Source organism: Nipponia nippon, unplaced genomic scaffold (genome assembly GCF_047370975.1).
Source record: "Nipponia nippon isolate SJK-2023a ecotype South Korea unplaced genomic scaffold, ASM4737097v1 scaffold_102, whole genome shotgun sequence".
Classification (NCBI taxonomy): Eukaryota; Metazoa; Chordata; class Aves; order Pelecaniformes; family Threskiornithidae; genus Nipponia; species Nipponia nippon.
The window spans coordinates 83,435-102,345 of NW_028262294.1; the positions used below are offsets into that span (position 1 = coordinate 83,435).

General features: G+C 47.5%; 1 long non-coding RNA gene across 4 annotated transcripts; it reads right to left on the reverse strand.

Annotated features, from left to right (window-relative positions):
* Nucleotides 1–8,937: 8,937 nt before the first annotated feature.
* Nucleotides 8,938–17,136, reverse strand: LOC148056975 (uncharacterized). 4 transcript variants are annotated; one of them, XR_015702101.1, is made up of 8 exons: nt 16,159–17,136; nt 15,530–15,838; nt 14,607–14,775; nt 13,694–13,885; nt 13,332–13,441; nt 10,729–11,092; nt 10,540–10,648; nt 8,938–9,627 (listed from the first exon to the last, which is right to left on the reverse strand). It is a non-coding gene; the product is annotated as an uncharacterized LOC148056975 (long non-coding RNA). The 4 variants fall into 4 exon arrangements; XR_015702102.1 differs by having other exon boundaries at nt 14,607–14,804; XR_015702103.1 differs by lacking the exons at nt 15,530–15,838; nt 16,159–17,136 and having other exon boundaries at nt 8,938–9,401; nt 9,493–9,627; nt 14,607–15,058.
* Between the last annotated feature and the right edge of the window lie 1,775 nt (nt 17,137–18,911).

An 18,911-nucleotide genomic window follows, 5' to 3' on the forward strand; every position in this document is an offset into this window, starting at 1 on the left:
GGACAGCAAACCAGATTACATATGGAAACAAAATTTTAAAAGCCGAGGGATAAAGAGAGGGGAAAATGAAAAAAATAGAGATGGCAATCTAAAGAGAGACATACGAAGAAAAGAGATGAAGTGAAGCACAGGCTGGAGGACAGACAGGAAAGCATTAACAAATAAGCGCATTGGATGGGATAAAATTAGACATCGGAAAAATAAAAGCCACGTCTCTTAGGAAAGACAAGAAAAAACTACAAAATAAAGAAAGGGGGACAAAGAGAGAGACGCATACAAAGTAAATTTTAAAAGCAACGGGGTACACAACAGACCGAAAACTATTAAAAAGTAAGGATAGGGAGCTTGATCAAAGTAGATGTAGAAAGAAAATTTCAAAAGCAACTGGGTAGAGGACAAACAGAAAGAAAATTAAACACGGAGGCAGCAAACTAGATAAAAGTAGACATAGAAACAAAAATTTTAAAGCCGAGGTACTAAGACAGGAAAGAATTAAAGAAATAGCAACAGCGAACCAAACAAATGCAGAGAGACAGAAATTGTAAAAAGCGACCGCGCTAAGGAAAGATGAGAAATAATTAAAAAATAATGACAGTGAACGGAATAAAGGTAGAAAATTTTTAAAGCAACAGAGTTTAGGGAAATAGAGGAAAAAATTTAAAAGTAGGGGCACTGAACTGAAACGGGGACATAGGAAGAAAATTGAAAATCAAAGGCACTAAGGAAATAATTAAAAATAAAGACATCGAAGGGAAAAATGTAGACAGGGAAAGAATGTTTTAAAAGTGATGGGTATGAGGGAAATAAAGGGAAAAATTAAAAGATAGGGACAGCGAACTAAAACAGATGTGGAAAGAAAATTTAAAAAGCAACGGCACGAATGAAAGAAAAAGAAATAATTTTTTAAACAACAGCAAAGGGAATAAAAGTGGGCATAGAAAGAACATTTAATAAGCAGAGGGGAACTAGGGGAATAAAGGGGAAAAAAATTGAAAAATAGGGACAGCAAACTCAGAGATGGAGAAAGAACATTGAAAAAGCGAGGGCACTAAGGACAGACAAGAAATTATGAAAAGAAAAGACAGCAAAATAAAGACTGCAAAGGGAATAAACGTAGACAATTTTAAAAGCGACAGGGATTAGGGAAATAAAGGGAAAATTATGAGATAAGGAGAGCAAACTAAAACAGAGATGTAAAAATAAAATTTTTAAAGTGACGGCACTAAGACAAGAAATTATTAAAAAAATTCAAAGGTAATAAAAGTAGGCATAGAAAGAAGATTTAATAAGCAGAGGGGAATTAGGGAAACAAAGGAAAAAATTAGGAAATAGGGACAGTGAACTAAAATAAATGCAGAAAGAAACTCTAAAAAGCAAGGGCACTAACAAAAGACAAGAAATTATTAAAAGACAAGACAGCAACATAAAGACAGTGAACGAGGTAAAAGTAGAAAAATCTGAAAAGCAAGGGGGATTAGGGAAATAAAATGGAAAAATTTAAAAATAGGGACTGAACTAAAACAGAGATGTAGAAAGAAAATTAAAAGCAAAGGCACTAAGGCAAGACAAAAAATAATTTAAAAATAAAGACGGCCAACAGAATAAAAGTAGACAGAAAATATTAGAAGCAAATAGAATTAAGGAAATAAAGAAAAAAATAATAGCGACGTTAAACTACAACAGGGAAGTAGAAAGAAACAAAATCTAAAAAATGATGGCAAAGAAGCAAGAAAAAAAATCATTTTTAAAAGACAGTGAAGGGGAAAAAAGTAGGCATAGAAAGAACTTTTAAAAAGTGAGAAGGATTCAGGAAATCAAGGGAAAAACTAAAAAATAGGGACAGAAAACTAAGATGGAGACGTGGAAAGAAAATTGAAAAAGCGACAGCACTAAGGAAAGACAAGAAATAATTAAAAAATAAAGGTAGACAAATAAAGACTGTGAATGGGGTAAAAGTAGACCAAAAAATATTAACAAGAAAGGTGATTAAGAAAATAAGGAAAACATTAAAAAATAGTAGCATCGAACTACAAAAGAGACATAGAAAGAAAATTTTAAAAAGGAGATCGCACTAAAGAAAAAAAATAAAAAATACGAACGAGATAAAAGTAGAAAATATTAAAAACCGAAGGATTAAGAGAGAAAAAAACCTAAAAAAATGAAATGGCGAAATAAAAGGCATACATAGATACAAAATTTTAAAGGCAGCGGCACCAAGGAAAGAGAAGAAATAATTAAAAAATAAAGGCATCAAAAGTAAGAAAAGTAAGCATAGAAAGAACATTTTAAAAGGGGGCCATAAGAGAAAAATTAAAACATAGAGACAGCAGGCTAGAACAGATTAAAATAGAACATCTAAAAAGCAAAGGAACTAAAGAAAGGCAAGAAGTAATTAAAAGAACAGCATAATAAAGACTGGGAACGGCATAAAAGAAAATTTTAAAAAGTAACAGGGATTAGAGAAATAAATGGAAAAATTAAAAAATAGTGGCAGTGAACTTAAAGAGATGGAGATGGAAAATTTTAAAAGTGAGGGCGCTATGGAAAGACAAGAAATAATTAAAACATAAATACAGGGAAATAATGACAGCTACTGGAACAAAAGGAGACAGAAAACTTTAAAAGAAACTGTGATTAAGGAAATAAGGATAACATTCAAAAATAGCATCACTGAACTACAATGGAGATGATGAAAGAAAATCTAAAAAGCGATAGCACTAAGGAAAGACAAGAAAGGACAATCAAAAACTAACAGCAGCAAACGGGATAAAAGTAGAACATTTTAAAAGCCAAAGGACGGAGAAAGGAAAGAACTAAAAAATAGCAGCAGTGAACTACAATGCAGAAATAAAAAAAAAAAAAAATGCACTAAGGAAATACAAGAAATCATTCAAAACTACAGATGGTGAACAGGAGAAAAGTGGGCAGAGAAAGAAAATTTGCAAAGCCATGAGCATTAGGGAAAAGAAGGGGAGGGAACTAAAAACTAGGGACAGCAAACGAAAGGCAGAGCAAGAAAATTTAAAACGGGAGGGCCCCAAGGAAAGACAAGAAATAATTAACTAGAGCACAATAAAGACAGCAAAGGGGATAAAAGGAGACAGAAAATTTAAAAGCAATGGAGATTAAAGCCATATTGAGCAAATGAAAAAACGGCGATGGCAAACTATAAGGAAAATAAGGAAAAAATTAATCGAAACTGTGAACTAAAAGAGAGATGTAGAATTAAAAAATTGTAAAAGCAATGGCAGTAATGAAAAACAAGAAAAAATAATTAACATCTCGTGACAGCAAAGGAGATAAAAGTAGAAAATTTTAAAAACCAATGATCAAGATTAAGAAAGGAAAAAAGGAAAACCCAAATATTAAGATTAAGAAAGGAAAGCACTAAAAAATAGTGACAGCTAACTACAACACAGACATAAATAGAAATTTTAAAAAGCAAGGGCACTAAGGAAAGACAAGAAATCATTAAATAATAAAGACAGTGAACAGGATAAAAGTAGGCATAGAAAGAAAACTAAAAGAAAAAGAAAACAAACTAAAAGAGAGCTGTGGAAAGAAAATTTTAAAAGGTAGGGCACTAAGGAAAGACAAAAAAAATTAAAGATAAACACATCAAAATAAAGACAGGAAATGGTATAAAAACAGACAAACTTTTAAAAGCAATGGTGATTAAGGAAATAAGGAAAAAATTTTAAAATCCCATTGGTGAACTAAAATGCAGATGGACAAGAAGATTTAAAAAGTGATGGCACTAAGGAAAAACAAGAAAGAATAATTAAAAATTAATGACAGCAAACAAGATGCAAGTAGAAATTTTAAAAGCCAAAGGATTAAGAGAGGAAAGCAGTACAAAGTAGCAACATTGAACTACAATGCGGACATAGACAGAAATTTTTAAAAGCGACAGTGCTAAGGAAAGACAAGAAATCATTAAAAATAAAGACAGTGAACGGAATAAAAGGAGGCATAGAAAGAAAACTTAAAAAGCAATCAGCATTAGGGACAGTGCACTAAAACAGAGATGCAAAAACAAAATTTTAAAAAGCGAGGGCACCAACGAAACAGAAGAAATAATTAAATATAAAGACAGCAATTGGAATAAAAGCAGACAGAAAAATTTAGAAGCAATGGCGATTAAGAAAATAAGGAAAGGTTAATAAACAGTGACGGCAAACTAAAACAGAGATGTAGAAATAAAATTTTTAAAGTGAGGGCACTGAGAAAAGCGAACAAATAATTAAAAGTAAAGACATCAAAGGGAAAAAAGTAGGTGTAGAAAGAACATTTTTAAAGCAATGAGGATTAGGGAAATGAAGGGAAAAATTAAAAAATAGGGACAGCAAATTAAAAGAGATGAAGAAAGAAAATTTGATTTTTTTTTAAAGTTAAAATACGCATGGAAATGTAACTTCAAAAGTGACAGGGTACACAACACAGGAATAAATTAAAAAATATGGATCGGGATCTTTATAAAATAGACATAGAATGAAAATTAAAAAAACAACAGGGTTCAGGACAGACGGAAAAATTTAAAAATAAAGACAGTAAAATGGTTAAAGTGGACACAAAGAAAATTATAAAAGCAACTGGGTAAAGGACAATCAGAAAAAAATTAAAAATGGGTAAAAAAAACTGGTTAAAAGTTGACATAGAGAGAAAATTTTAAAAGCAAAGGCATTAAGATGTGAAAAAAAATTAAAATAAGGGTAGGGTGAGAGAGAGAGAGAGACATAGGAAGAAGATTATAAAAGCGGAGGCATTAAGGAAAGACAAGGGAAAAGTTACAAAATAAAAATAGGGAGAAAAATACAGAGAGACATAGGAAGAAAATTTCAAAAGCAATTAGGTGCAAACAGACGAGAAAGAAATAAAAAAGACAGTGGATTGGTTAAAGGAGACATAGAAAGAAAATTTTAAAAGCTACAGGTACAGGATAGACAGCAAACCATAAAAAATAGGGACAGCAAAGTAGATAAACTTTGACGTAGAAAGAAAATGTAAAATGTGATGGCTTTAAGGAAAGACAGGAATAAATCAAAAACTAAGAATGGGAAAAAAATAGAGACACACATAAAAGTAAATTTTAAAGTCAACAGGGTACACAACACAGGAAAGAATTAAAAACTGTGGATAGGGAGCTTGATAAAAGCAGACATAAGAAGAAAATCAAAGAAGCAACAGGGTACAGGACAGACAGGAGAGAATTAGAAAATAAAGACAGTGAACTGGCTAAAAGTAGCCATAGAAACAAAATTTTAAATTGACGGAGAATAGTATCGACAGAAAAAAAATAAAAAGAACAGGAAACTAAATAAATGGAGACATAGAAAGAAATTTTTTACAGCAACTGGGTACAGGACAGAGAGGGAGGAATTAAAAAATAGGGACAAGGAATCGGATAGCGGGAGACATAGAAAGAAATTTTTAAAAGCAACAGGCTACAAGAAATACAGGAAAGAATTAAAAAATAGGAACGGGGATGACAATAGAAGGAAATATTGAAAGGAAATTTTAAAAGCGAGGAGGTATGCAGATGAAAGGGAGGACTTAAAATTCAGGGAAAGGGAGCCAGGTAACAGGAATTCTTGAAAGAGACATCAAATAGCAATGGGGTACAAGAAATAGAGGGAAGAATTTTAAAAATCAAGAAAGGAAGCCTGATAGAGAGAGACCTAGAAGGAGTTTTAAAAAGCAACTACATACAAGAAACATAGACAAGAATTAAAACATTGGGACAGGGAGATGGATAGAGGACAACATAGAAAGAAAATTTAAACAGTGATCAGGCACAAGAAATGGGAATATTAGAAAAGCAGGGACAGGGAGATGGATAGGAGGAACCATAGAAAGAAAATTTTAAAAGCTATGGAGTGCAGGACAGAGGGAGGAATTAAAAAATAGGGACAAGGCACTGCAGAGACGGAAATGTAGAAAGAGAAATTAAAATGCAACGGGGTACAAAAAATACAGGAAAGCATGAAAAAATAGGGAGAGGGAGCCGCAAAGAGGGAAACAGAAAAAAATTACTAGGTGAAGTGGTACAGGGCAGAGTTCACAGAAGAATAACAAGCTTTGGGGAGCCAGACAGGTAGGTGGGCCAGCAGAGAGGGAGACAGAAGCAGAGACAGGCAGGGAGGCAGGCAGGCAGGCAGAGATCCGGGGAAGGGCAGCAGAGGTGGACCAGGATGCACACGAGAGAACGCGCGACTCGACGCAGCTCCTGGCACCGGCAAGAGACCTTCGCTGCCCTAATGCTTTTCTGTCTGCCTCGGCAGCAGGTGCCTCAACGCTCCTCCACCACCAAGCTTCCCGGCGGCTCTCCCGTGCAGCCGATGGAGGCGCTGAGCTCCCAGCACTGTGTGCTGGTAAGGCGCTCTGTCAGGGACACTCAGAGGGATGCTTCCTCGCTGCAGGCACTGGTCATTCATTGCTGGAGGCAACTGCCTGCAGGACTCCCTTGGATTCCTTCCTTGGACAGTTCCCCTTCATCGGCTCCCTCAGGCAGGCATGCCTGGACAGACCCTTCCCTGACCAAAGGGACGGATTAAAAAAATAGGGACAGTAAGCCGCATAGTGGGAGACATAGAAATAAAACTAAAAAAGCAATGGGGTACAGGACAAATAGGAAAACGTTAAGAAATAATGACAGGGAGACAAATAATGGGATACACAAAAAGAGCAAGTGGCGGGGTACAGGAAACACAGGAAAGAATTTTAAAATAGGGACAGGGTGGAAGATAGAGGGACAAATAGAAAGAAAATTCAAAAAGCAATGGGGTACAAATCGCACAGGCGAGAACTAAAAAATAAGGCCACGGAGCTGGCGAGAGAGATACGTACATATAAAGGAATTTTAAAACAAACAGGGTGAAGGAAAGAGTGAGCAGACATAAAAAATAGGAAAATGGAGCCAAATAGAGGGAGGCATAGAAAGAAAGTTTGAAAAGCAATGGGGTACAGAGCAGAGGGAGATATTAAAAAAACATAGGGTCAGGGAGCTGGATAGGGAGGAGATATAGAAATGAAAATTTAAAAGTAATAGGCCACAAGGCAGTGCAGAAAAACTGAAAAATAGGGAGAGGGAGCTGGCTAGAGAGACACATAGAAAAAATTTAAAATGCAACGGCGTATTCTCCAGAGTTGGCAGAAGAATAACAAGTTTTGGGGAGCCATGCAGGTAGGTGGGCAGAGAGGCAGACGGAGGGAGGGAGGCAGGCAGACATCTGGAGAAGGGTGGCAGAGATGGGCCAGGATACAGAGGAGAGGACGCGTGACTCACCACAGCTCCTGGTGCCGGCAGGAGACCTTCACCGCCTCGACGCTTCTCTCTCTGCCTCTGCCCCTTCCTCCTCTGCAGTGCTGCACGCCGGACCCTCGCCCATTCAGCAGCATGCAGCGGGCACCTCTATGCTCCTCCTCCACAAGGCTTCCTCAATACCTGGTGGCTCACCCACGTAGCCAACAGAGGCACTGAGCTCCTAGCACTGCGTGCTGGTGTCTGCCCTGTCGGGGACGGCTCGGAGGGATCCTTCCTCACCACACAGACTGGCCGTTCCTTGCAGGAGGCACCTGCCTGCAGGACTCCCTCCTCAGCCCATTCCCCTTCATCAGCTTTCTCAAGCAGGCATGCCCAGGCAGCCCCCTTTACAGCTAGAGCCCCTTCACACAGCAGGGCCAGCCCCATCCTCAGCCTCACTGGCCACACCTGGGGCTGCCCCAGCTGGAGCCCATCAGCAATAGGGGCCATTGCCAAAGCCCCACAGCACATCACCCCCTCCCCTGCACCTCTCCACAGCCACATGCTCTGCACCCAGGGGCTGCAAACACATCCAGGGGCACAGACGAGGCAGGAAAAGTTTATTCATTAATGCACGTAAGAAATCTTGGCGGCGAGTTGGCTGCAAGGCTCAGTGCCCAAATGCAGCAGGACAGAGGGAGAAAAGAGAAGAGAAAAGCAGGCGGAAGGACAGAGGGACATAGAGGTGTGGGACAGAAAACGGGATGCTGCGAACAAGAGAGGGACAGGGAGCAGGACAACTGTGTAGAGAGAGGAGAGCAGAAGAAAGACTGCGGGGGTGAACAGGGACAGAGAGGTGGAGGAATAAATAAGAGAGACAGGGAGCAGGAGAGAGAGGCAGAAGGGACCAGCAGGACAACAAGACAGACAAGACAAGGGACAGGGAAAATTCTGAAGTGACAGGGGAAAGGAAACATAGCCAAGAAAAAAAAAAAAATAGAAACAGCGGGATAGAGGTAGATGTAGAAAGAAAATTTTGTAAAAGCAACAGGGTACAAGAAACATAGGGAAGAACTAACACATAGGGACAGGGAGCTAGAAAGAGGGAGATGTAGAAAGTGTGAAAAGTGACAGGGTAGAGGACAGAGAGGGAAGAATTATCAATTAGAGACAGGAAGATGGATAGAGGGAGACATAAATAGATTTTACAAGCAACAGTATACAAGAATCCTACACGAGAATTAAAAAAACAGGTACACGGAGCTGCAGAGAGGGAGAAGTAGGAAGAAAATCTAAAAAGCGACGGGGTACAAGAAACACTGGCAAAAAATTAAAATTAGGTCAGGCAGACAGAAAGGTAGCAAGAAAATTTAAAAAGCAACTGGATTTGAGAAACCTATGCAAGAATTTAAAAAATAAGGATGGAGAAGTAGAAAGAAAGTTTCAAAAGCGATGCGGTACAAGAAACATAGGCAAGAATTGAAAAATAGGGACAGGGAGCCTGACAGAAGGGAACTGGGGTGGGTTGACCTCGGCTGGCCACCGGGTGCTCACCAAGCCACTCTGTGGCTCCCCCTCCTCAATAAGACAGGGGGACAAAATACAACAAAAAAACTTGTAGGTCGACAAAAGGACAGAGGGTCACTCACCAATTACTGTCACAGGCAAAACAGACTCAGCTTGGGGAAATTAATTCCATTTATTGTCAATCAAAATCAAGAGTAGGACAAGATTTGTTCTTATCTTATTTTGTTTTATTTGTTCTTATCTTATCAACAGATAAGAACAAATCTAAAAACCGCCTTGCTCTTTTTTCCTGGGCTCATCTTCATGACTCCTGACTTTCCCACATCCCACCCCTGAGCAATGCAGGGGGACAGGGAGCAGGGGTCGCACTCAGTTCATCACACATCATCTCTGCCACTTCTTCCTCCTCATGCTCTTCTTCTGCTCCAGTGTGGGCTCCTCTCCACAGGGCCACAGGTGCTGCCAGGAGCCTGCTCCAGCGCAAGCTCTCCATAGGGTCACAGCTTCCTTCAGGCACATCCACCTGTTGCGGCACGGGGTCCTCCATGGGCTGCGAGTGCATGTCTGCTCCACCGCGGACCTCCACGGGCGCCAGGAGGACGACCTGCCCCACCGTGGCCTTCACCAGAGCCTGCAGGGGAATCTCTGCTCCGGTGCCTGGAGCACCTCCTCCCCCTCCTTCTTCACCGACCTTAGTGTCTGCAGGGCTGTTTCACACTCACGTTTTCTCTATCGCAGCATCTGCGCAGCATTTTTTACCCCCTCTTAAATGTCCGTTCCAGAAGCACAACCAGCATTGCCGATGGGCTCAGCTTGGACCGGCTGCAGATCCATCTTGGAGCTGGAAGTGGCTGTGCCTGACATGGGGGCAACTCCTGGTGTCTTCTCGCAGAACCCCCCCCTGCAGCCCCTGCCCTGCCCCACCTAACAAAACCTTGCCACGTAAACCCAATCCAACAGCGATCGCCTGCAGGACAGAGAAGGGGGACTGAAAAATAGGGAAAGGGAGCCACAGAGGGAGAGGTACAGGGGGGAAAAAATAGCGATGGGCTACAGGCCAGAGAGGAGGAAGTGACAGGGAATCAGCCTGAGAGAGATGGAGAAAAACAAAGAATAGCGATGGGCCACAGGGCAGAGAGGGAGGATTTTAAAAAGGGGACAGTGAGGTGGACAGAGATAAACTGAGAAATGCCAAAAAACCTTGATGAGCTGAAGGGGAAAGACTGAAGCTGAAGGGGAATTAAAGAATAGGGACATGGAGCCAGACAAAGAGAGAACGATAAAGACAAAAAGCAGCTATGGGACAGAGAGGGAAGAAGTTAAAAGACAGGGACGGGGACCTGGAACGAGAGAATTTAAGAAAGGAAAAGTCTATCTAGAATACAGAGCAGGGACAGAGGAATTAAAAAATAGGGACATGAAGACAGAGAGGTGAGAGGTGGGAATTGTGAAGGGCTAAAGGGCAGGCGAGGAAAAATTTAAAAAGTTGGGATAGGAAGACAGACACAGATGAAGAAAGACAAAAAGAGTTATGGGCTGCAGGACACAGACAGAGGATGAAAAAAGGACAGGGAACAGGACAGAAGCGCAGAGAGAGAAAGAAAACATAGGGGTAGAACAACAGATAAAGAGGGGGACTTGGAGAATGAGGGAGGGAGAGGTGCGGGGAAGTGGAAAAAAATGACAGCAGCAAGAGAAAGAGAAGGCGGGGCAGGGAAGGACCAGGATGCAGAATAGGGACGACACGGCCCCAAGGGTCCAGGACTCACTGCAGCTCCCGCTCTCCAAGCTGCTTGGAGAACTGGACACCTCGGACGTGTCTTTCTCTCTCTCTCTCTCTCCTGGCCCCGTAGCTCCGCTTGCTTGACTGTCATCCACCTAAGAGAACAGACTGGTGTCTTACAGCTCTTACAATACAAGGCCTCCCAGATACATAGCCTCGCACGTGCACGTGTTACCTGGCTGTACTGTGCTTCCAGCTACGCATACGGACCCTGCAATGCACGTTGGCAATTGGATCTGCTGAGGGCTATGCTAAGAAGGATCCTTCCTCACACTGAGAGGCAGGCTGTCTCCTGTCTGCAGCTGGAGGCAGCTGCCGGCTGGCTCCTCTTTATTTTATTCTTCAGCTGCTTTACCTTTTTCCGACTTCTCCAGCTTCAGCTGCGGCAGCTCCTGTCCACAGCCAGGAAGCGTCCAGCTGTCCTTTTTTGCCCATGCCGCTAGGAAAATGAGGCCAAAGGCAAGCCACACAAACCTGAGCCAGATGCAATCACCAGCGTCCCTGGAGAGGAACCGCCAACCGAGTCCTCAGTGCTGCCTCTGGGAGAGGGAAAGAACAAGCAACCAACCATTATCCACAGGGATGACTGCAGCTCTCCTCAGGCAGGAACCCCTCCTTCTGCAGGAGCTGCTGGAGACGCCGCTCTTTCCCTGAACTGAAGCTAATAGCACCTGCATTTAAGGAGAATAAATCATATTCAAGGGCCAGCTTGCTGCCACGAGGACAGGGTTTGGGGGCGGTCCATGCCTACAGGACAGGCTTCAGGGGAGGTGCTGGAGCTGGGGGCAGCTGCCTGGGGCGAGCAGGGCTGGAGGAGTTTTGCTGAGTTGGAGAGGCACCCAGCGCCTTTTCCAGAGGGTGGGCACCCAGAGGGGTGGGGGCAGCCATCTCCTGCCCCTCTTCCTGCATCCTCTCCACCAGCTCTCAGAATATCCCTGGACCTGCCCTGATGGGGCCTGACTCCAACTGACTTCAGCCTGTTGCACTGGTGGGTTGGAAACATCCTCGCGACTTGTCGGCATTCTCCAGCAGGCATGCCCCAGCAGCGCCATCCCCTGGGGCTGCAGCCCTTTTACACAGAGGGGCCATCACCATCAGCCTCACCGGGCCCCCTGGGGCTCCTCCGGCCGCAGCCCACAGCTGCGGCCATGGCCCCTGACACCCACCGTGTAACCTGCTCCCCTGGACTCTCTGACAGCCACTCACCAAGTACAAAGGAGTACAACCACAGCCGTGAGTGCAAAGGAGACAGCAAGTGCTTATTCGTTAATGCATATAAGTCCCGGGAGTGAGTCTGCTATGGGGTTCGCTGCCTGTACACTCATCCTTCCCCTGGGACAAGTTGGCAGTTGTTACTGGAGCAGCAGATACAAAAAATGAAAATACAGCGATAGGGAGCAGGACAGAAGAACAGAAAGAGGAAAAGTAAAATGAGGGAGGACTGAGGAGCAGAGAAAGAAAGGTACAGGGAAAAGGACAGGGAGATAGATAAGTCAATAAAAAAGGGGATGAGGAGCCCTGCAGGGACATGGCAGAAGAAAAACAGGTTCAGGGAGCAGGACAGAGGAAAAGAGAGAGAAAATGATGAGCAAGGAGCCAAACAGACAGATCAAGAGAGAAATCAAATGAGAGGAATAAGGGAGGGAGGGAGACAAAAAGACAGGGAACAAGCCAGAGGAACTGAAGAGAAAGAGAGAGAGAGAGAGATTGGGACAAAGAGAGGGAGAAAGAAAAACCATCGCTGGGCTGCAGGATGAGAAAAAAGGGAGCAGAACAGAGAGGAATAATGGGACAGCGAGCCGGGCAGGGGCAGTATAGTGAGAAACAATGGGAGAACAAGTGCTATGGAGATATACAGACAAAGAGTTACAGGGAAGATGGAGGACAGAGAGAAAAGAGAAAAGGGGCATGGAGCAGGGAAGAGATGGTGAAAGAAACATTAGAGACAGAGAGAGGAGGAGAGTGACAGCAGCAAGGCAGAAAGACGACGAAAGAACAAACCAGTGACGGGTAGCAGGCCAGAGGGACGAGGAAAGACTGGAGGAAGGACAGAGCGATCTAGGAAACAGGTGAGGGACAGGGAGCCAGAAAGTGGGATACTGCAAGAGAGAGAGGGACAGGGAGCAGGATGCTGTGATGGAGAACAAACGAGAACAACAGAAAGAACAACAGAGAGGTGGACCATGAGAACAAACAGGAACAGAGAGGGGAAGCAATAAAAAATAGGGACAGGGAGCAGCACAAAGGGTCAGAAAGAGTAAGAGATGAACAGGAAGGAGGACAGGGACAGTGAGATACGGAATACAAAAAAAACCAGCAACAGTGAGCAAGACAAGGGGATAGAGAAAGGAAGGGAAGAAGGGAGGGAGGAGAGACATAGGAAGGCAGGGACACAGAGCGGCATGTACAGGTGCAAAGAGGAAAAGAACATCAGGGAACAGGACAGAGAAAGAGATGGATTCAGATCAGGACAAAAAGATGGAAAAGGGAAAAACAACAATGGGCTGCAGGACAGAGACAGAGGATAACAAAAGAAAGGAGAAGGAGCAGGCCAAAGGCGCAGAGAGAGAAAAAAAGCAGGGGGTGGTAGAACAAGATGGATAAAGGGAGAGAGGAAAAGGGAGCAGTGCAGAAAAACAGAGAAAAGAGAACGGGTACAGGGAAGAACAAAAAAAGAAAAATCACAGCAGCATGCAAAAGAGAGAGGGCCAGGGAAGGGGCAGGGAGGGACCGGGGCACAGACAAGGGGTGACAGGTCCCCAAGGGCCCGGGACTCACCACAGCTCTCGCTCTCGGTGCTGCTGGGAGAACTGGCCAGTTGAGATGCTTCTTCCTCCTTCTCTCCTCCCTTCCTCTTCTGTAACTCCAGTCACTCGGCTGTCCTCCACCTAAGAGAATACGTGGATATCTTACAGCTCTTATGAGACAAGGTTTCCTAGACATGTAGCCTCGCTTGCTCGTGCACTACGCGGCTGTACCACACTTTGGGTTATGCATACAGGCCCTGTGGTGCACATCGGCTGTCTGGCCTGCAGTGCACTACAAAGAGGGATCCCTTCCCACCCAGAGGGGCAGGCTCTCTCTTGCCCGCAGTGGGAGGCAGTGGTCAGCCAGATGGCCTTCCGTTTCTTCTTCTTTACCTTTCTCCAGCCTCTCTGGCTTCAGCCGCGGCAGCTCCTGTCCACAGCCAGTAATCGCTCCGCCTGTCCCTTTTCACCCCCGCACCGCAAAGAGAGTGAGGTCAGGCAGAGACAACCCACGCAAGCCTGAGGCAGGTGCTGTCAGCAGCATCCCCACGGGAGGAATGGACAACCGCGTCCTCAGCATGGCCTCTAGCACAGGGAAAGAAGAAGCGGCGACCGTTATTACCGTAGATCACCCCTGGCCTAAGCCCTTCCTTCTGCAGAGGCTTCTGGAGACACTGCTCCTTCCCCGCACTGCTGGTAACGGCACCCGCGTTAAGGGAGAATCCAGCCCACTTGAGAGCCAGCTTGTGGTCTTCACAACAGGGCTTGGGGGCGATCTGGTGCTATGGGACAGGCTTCAGGGGAGGTGCTGGAGCAGGGGGCAGCTGCACGGGGTGAGCGGGGCCAGGAGAGGCTCAGGGGGAGCTCTGGTGAGTTGGGGAGGTGCCCTGCCTCTGCGCCTAGGGGATATCCGCCTCCTTCCCCTCTTCCCTTCTATCAGCTTTTAGGTAACTCCCTGGGGCTGCCCTGGCCCAGCTCGCCTCCAGCAGACCAAGAGCCTGCTGCAGCGGGCAGGTTGAAGCTTCCTGTCCCACCACCCCCGGGCAGCCAGCAGGCAGGAGACACCCCTGCACACTCAAAGGAGCTCGCTCGCCTCCCTGGTGCTCCTGGCCCTTACCCACCACCGCCAATCGTGCCCGGCATGCCACCACACTGTGGTAACAGCAAAGAAGGCGGCGTTGGCGGCAACAGCGAGCACCCAGCGCGCAGCGATTGCCCACGGGCGGCGGCAGCACTGCCGTCTGCATTTTGCACGCCAAGCACCTGCCGACAGCACGCCCGCGGGGCGGAAGCGGCGTTTCCTTACCAGCAGGCAGCAACGAGCGCAGCGGCATGACTCCGCAGGCACCGCAGCATCCTATTGCCGTTACCGGTGCCGGCAGCATGGATCATGTGGGCTGCACCGCGCCTGCACAGATCCCGGGCAGCAGCTCCGAGAGTCGGGAGGCGCGCTGCTTCTTGGGGAGTAGCCATAGCTGGAAGCCCGCAGAAAAACACACAAAACCTGCAACAAAACTGCACCTAGTGCCGCAGGGGCCGCGGCGATAGCAACGACTACGGTGCACCGAAAGCGCCCGAGAGCAATGCGGCTTCCAGGCACCCACGTCCATATATACTACACCTCCCAGCATGCCCCGGGGACCCAACATGGCTGACCGAAAGCCCCGTGCAGCAATCCATGCTTTCTGACCCTGCGGGGACACCGTTCCCCTCGCCGCTGACGTACTCGGAAGCCCTGCCGAGAACCCCCGCGGGTCCGAGCACCCCCACCGCCGGCAACGACCCAGGGCGGCGCCAACCTGCCCGGCTCGGGGCAGCCCCTCCCGCCCGGCTCCGGCCACCGGCGCCCTCCCACTGCCCAGCCCCGACGCGGCTCAGCGCCCGGCCCCGCACCGGCGCGGTGACCCCCGCCGCCCGGCCCCGGACCGGCGCGGCGCCCGCCCGGCCCCAGAGCGGCGCCGCTCGGCACGGAAGCCCCCCCGCCGCCCGGCTCCGGACCGGCGCGGCGCCCCCCCCCACCGCCCGGCTCCGGACCGGCGCGGCCCCCGCCCGACTCCGGGCTGATCTCGCCACCGGCCCCGACCCGGCGCGCCCCCCCCTCGCCCGGCTCCGGGAAGCCCCGCCCGCCCGGCTCCCACACGGCACCGCACCCTCCCCGCTCCGTGCCTCCCGCCGGCCCGGCCGCTCCCCCCCAGGCACCGCCGCCCTCCTCGGGGCTTCCCCGCTCACCTCCTCCCTGCCTGCAGCCGCAGCCCAACGACCGCTCCGCTCCGCCCCGGGCTCACGCTGGCCCCTCCGCGGGGGGAAGCTGCGCCCACCGCGCGATGCCCGCCCGCGACGCACCGCGCATGGTCTGGGAGGAATTCCAGTTTAATCTCTGTGGGCTGGACGACCTTCTGTATCATCCAGGGGACTTCTCGTTTCACCTCTATGCTCTGGAGGGCCTTCTCGATGGTCTGGGTGGACTTTCGGTGTCATCTCCATGGTCTGCGGAGCCGCCCTATACTCCGGGAGGACTTCCGCTTGCATCTCGATGGTCTAAAGGCCATTCAGAAACAAAGGGGTTATGGGAGGGGGGGAGCAGGGGAGCGGGGGCACGAGACTGGAGGGCAGGGGACGCGGGGGGCGCGTCACGGGGCAAAAAAAAACCCCGCACGGGGGGAAAAACCTTGTGTGGGGGGACGTTTGGGTGGAGAGCACTTGGGAGGGCGCAGAGACAGGCAGAGGAGGACGGGGGGCAGGAGACGGACACGGACGGACAGCGGCTGTCTGTGGGTAGAAAGGTGCACGGGGGGACACGGGTGGGGATGACCTACACCAGGGGGTCCGCCCGGCATAATCCACAGCAGATAACTCACCTGGGATAAGCCGCAATGGATAGTCCGCTCCGGAGAAGGAATCCACGCCAGATAATCCCCAGCAATGCCCCTCAAACTGCCAGCAGTTCGCCCCAAATTTGGCCCAAATTGGTGCGGGGTTTGCGTTTGGGTTTTTTGGTTTGTTGGCTTGTTTTTTTGTTGTTGTTCTTTTTTGTTTTGTTTTGTTTTTTCTTTTACATCATACAAAACTTGGGGGTTTCTGCTTTTCCAGAATATTCAGTTCTGGGGTTTTCCGGCGCTTTTCCACATCATAACAACGGGTCATTTTTGGTTTTCTGCGTTAAAATGTGGGGGGTGGGGGGTGGGGGGTGTGCTTGCTTTCCAGCTGCACAAATCCAGGCGGATTCGGCTTTCCTGGGAGCCCCAAACCGTGTTGCTCTTGGATATCTTGCTCTTGGACTTGGATATTTTGACACTTTGGTATCTTAGACTTCGGTATCTACTTACAATTCTGTCTATTTAGACTTAGTTATCTGTTTACACTTCCATAGAACCTTTACTTCCCTTACACAGACGACCTACTTTGGCTTACTCGGTGACACACGGTAAGCGTAGATACCTCTACCTATCCAGACTTTCTTCTGTTTTAAATTCCTTCATCTACATCATCTCTTTTTGCGTTTTAAACTCCTTTATTTCTTCACATATAGACAAGTTCTTTTTTATTTTAAAACCCTATCTATCTCCATTTAGATTTCTTAATAATTTCTATAACGTAGCAGGTACAGGTTTGTATTTTGAAATCCTTTTCTCTCTATATATATAGAAATGAATATTATTTTTCAATATATATATATATAAAGGCGAGAGATTTTCCTCTACTGCAATGCCTCGCACCCGTATTTCCAGTTTTTAACATTTTTAATCACACACACACACACACACACGAGTTTTCAGGCATTTTGGGGCTGTGACCCCCCCTCCTCTGGGGGGGAACCTCCCCGTGACACCTTCATCCCCCACTCACCTGCTCCTCTGTTTCATCATCACACCCCCCGCCCCCAGGGACGTTGGGGTGCCCCAAATGACATCATCACCCCCCAGGCCCCTCCAACACTTTTTCATCACCCCCCCAAAAAAGGCACAAAACAAGGAAAACAGCCCCGACCGGCAGCTCGCTACTTTAATAATGCCGTTTACATATGTAGGCGCCCCCCCGAAAAGGGGAGCTCCGCCAGAGAAATAAAATGGGGGCAGCCCCCCCCAGCCCCTGTCCCGCAAGCCGGCGGCTGCCCCACGCCGCGGGGGAGCCTGCCAGGGGACGGTGACGCACCTCTCGCTCAGGCTCTGCTCTGCCGTGCTCCCCCTCCGTTCCCGCGCTGGGACGGGCTCCCCGGGGCAGCGAACCTCCCCGCTCCCTCTTGGCCCGGCACTCTCCCCACCAGACAGCCCTCGCTGACGCACCCGCGGGGCACCCGCCGGAGACAGAGCCAGGAGCCTCCAGGCACGGGGCCGGCCCCTTACCCTCAGGACGCTTCACGACCGGCAGGCCAACCTGGGCCGGGGGGGACCTAGCGAGCATCACGAGACGCCTGCAACGAGACACCTGAAAAACAAAAATCCCAAGCAATATTTCCGCATGGGAAAAAAATAGCACAGCAGCGAGTAGAGGAATTCAGTCAGAGCAAGGGAGAGGAGAGCAGTTGAGCTCAAGGAGGATTCGAGGTAAGCAGGTCAGCTCAAAACACAAGACGTCCTTTAAAAGCTAGAGCGACCTGAACGCTTCCAATCAGCATGAAGACTAACCGGTACGATTCCAAACACGTTCTTCGCGTAAAAGTACGCGCTCTTGCCGGCGTTGGAAAACGTCTCACCCCTTCCTTACAGCACGGCTGCAGGGAGACAACCCTGCGAGGCTGCAGGACAAGGGCGTACCGCAATCAGAATCTACGCTTACAGATCCGCCGCAACAGCTACGGCCCTCGCGCTCCTGCGCACGCTCCTGCGCATCTTGCTGGCTCGGTCGATAAAGCTGGAAGCGAAGCGTAACGCTTTCGAGGGTAAAAGGAAAACCAGAGGACAAATCGCAGCAATTCGCTTCCTACTAAAAAAGCTGTGGGTGTGTTTACAGACATCCAATAAAAATACTTCTACTGGAGAAGGGCTGGATTTTCCTTTTGCGTTAATTTAACTTGCACAGCTGTGAATCGATACCAGCAGATTATCTGTCTCCAAGATACGCAGTTATCATTTGACCAGGGGTTTTTTGCGCCTTACGTCATTAGGAGCGACATCTGGCCAGCCGCGCTGCCCGAGAGAGATGCTACTGAACTGCCAGGGAAACGCACCCTTGAAAGCCAGACAGAAAGAAAAGTACTTCAGAGCACTCCGTCAAACGAGCGGGGGGGGGGGGAAAACCCGTAACGTTCAGTTGCCTCTCCTGGTCAACGTTTAGAACAAATACCTAACGGCTCAAATACACCTAAGCAATTGTACGCCACAGCTAGTTGGCAGTTAAAGTTGAAACAACGCCACAGCTAGTTGGCAGTTGCAGGTGAAACAATGCAAGGCAGTTTGTATAGACAATTTTAACTTTTTTTTTCTTCCTAAAGTTACATCTAGGGTAGAAAAATCAGTGAGAGAAGAGATCCCTCATACGGTTTTACTTTGCGGGCGGAATCCAATCCCCGGGGCTGCAATGCCTAAGGCTACCAAAAAGGACCGGCAGATTTGCTAACGCTTTTGGCTGCACCGAAGCACGCAGAGGAACGCGTGTTGATGACATCTCAGCT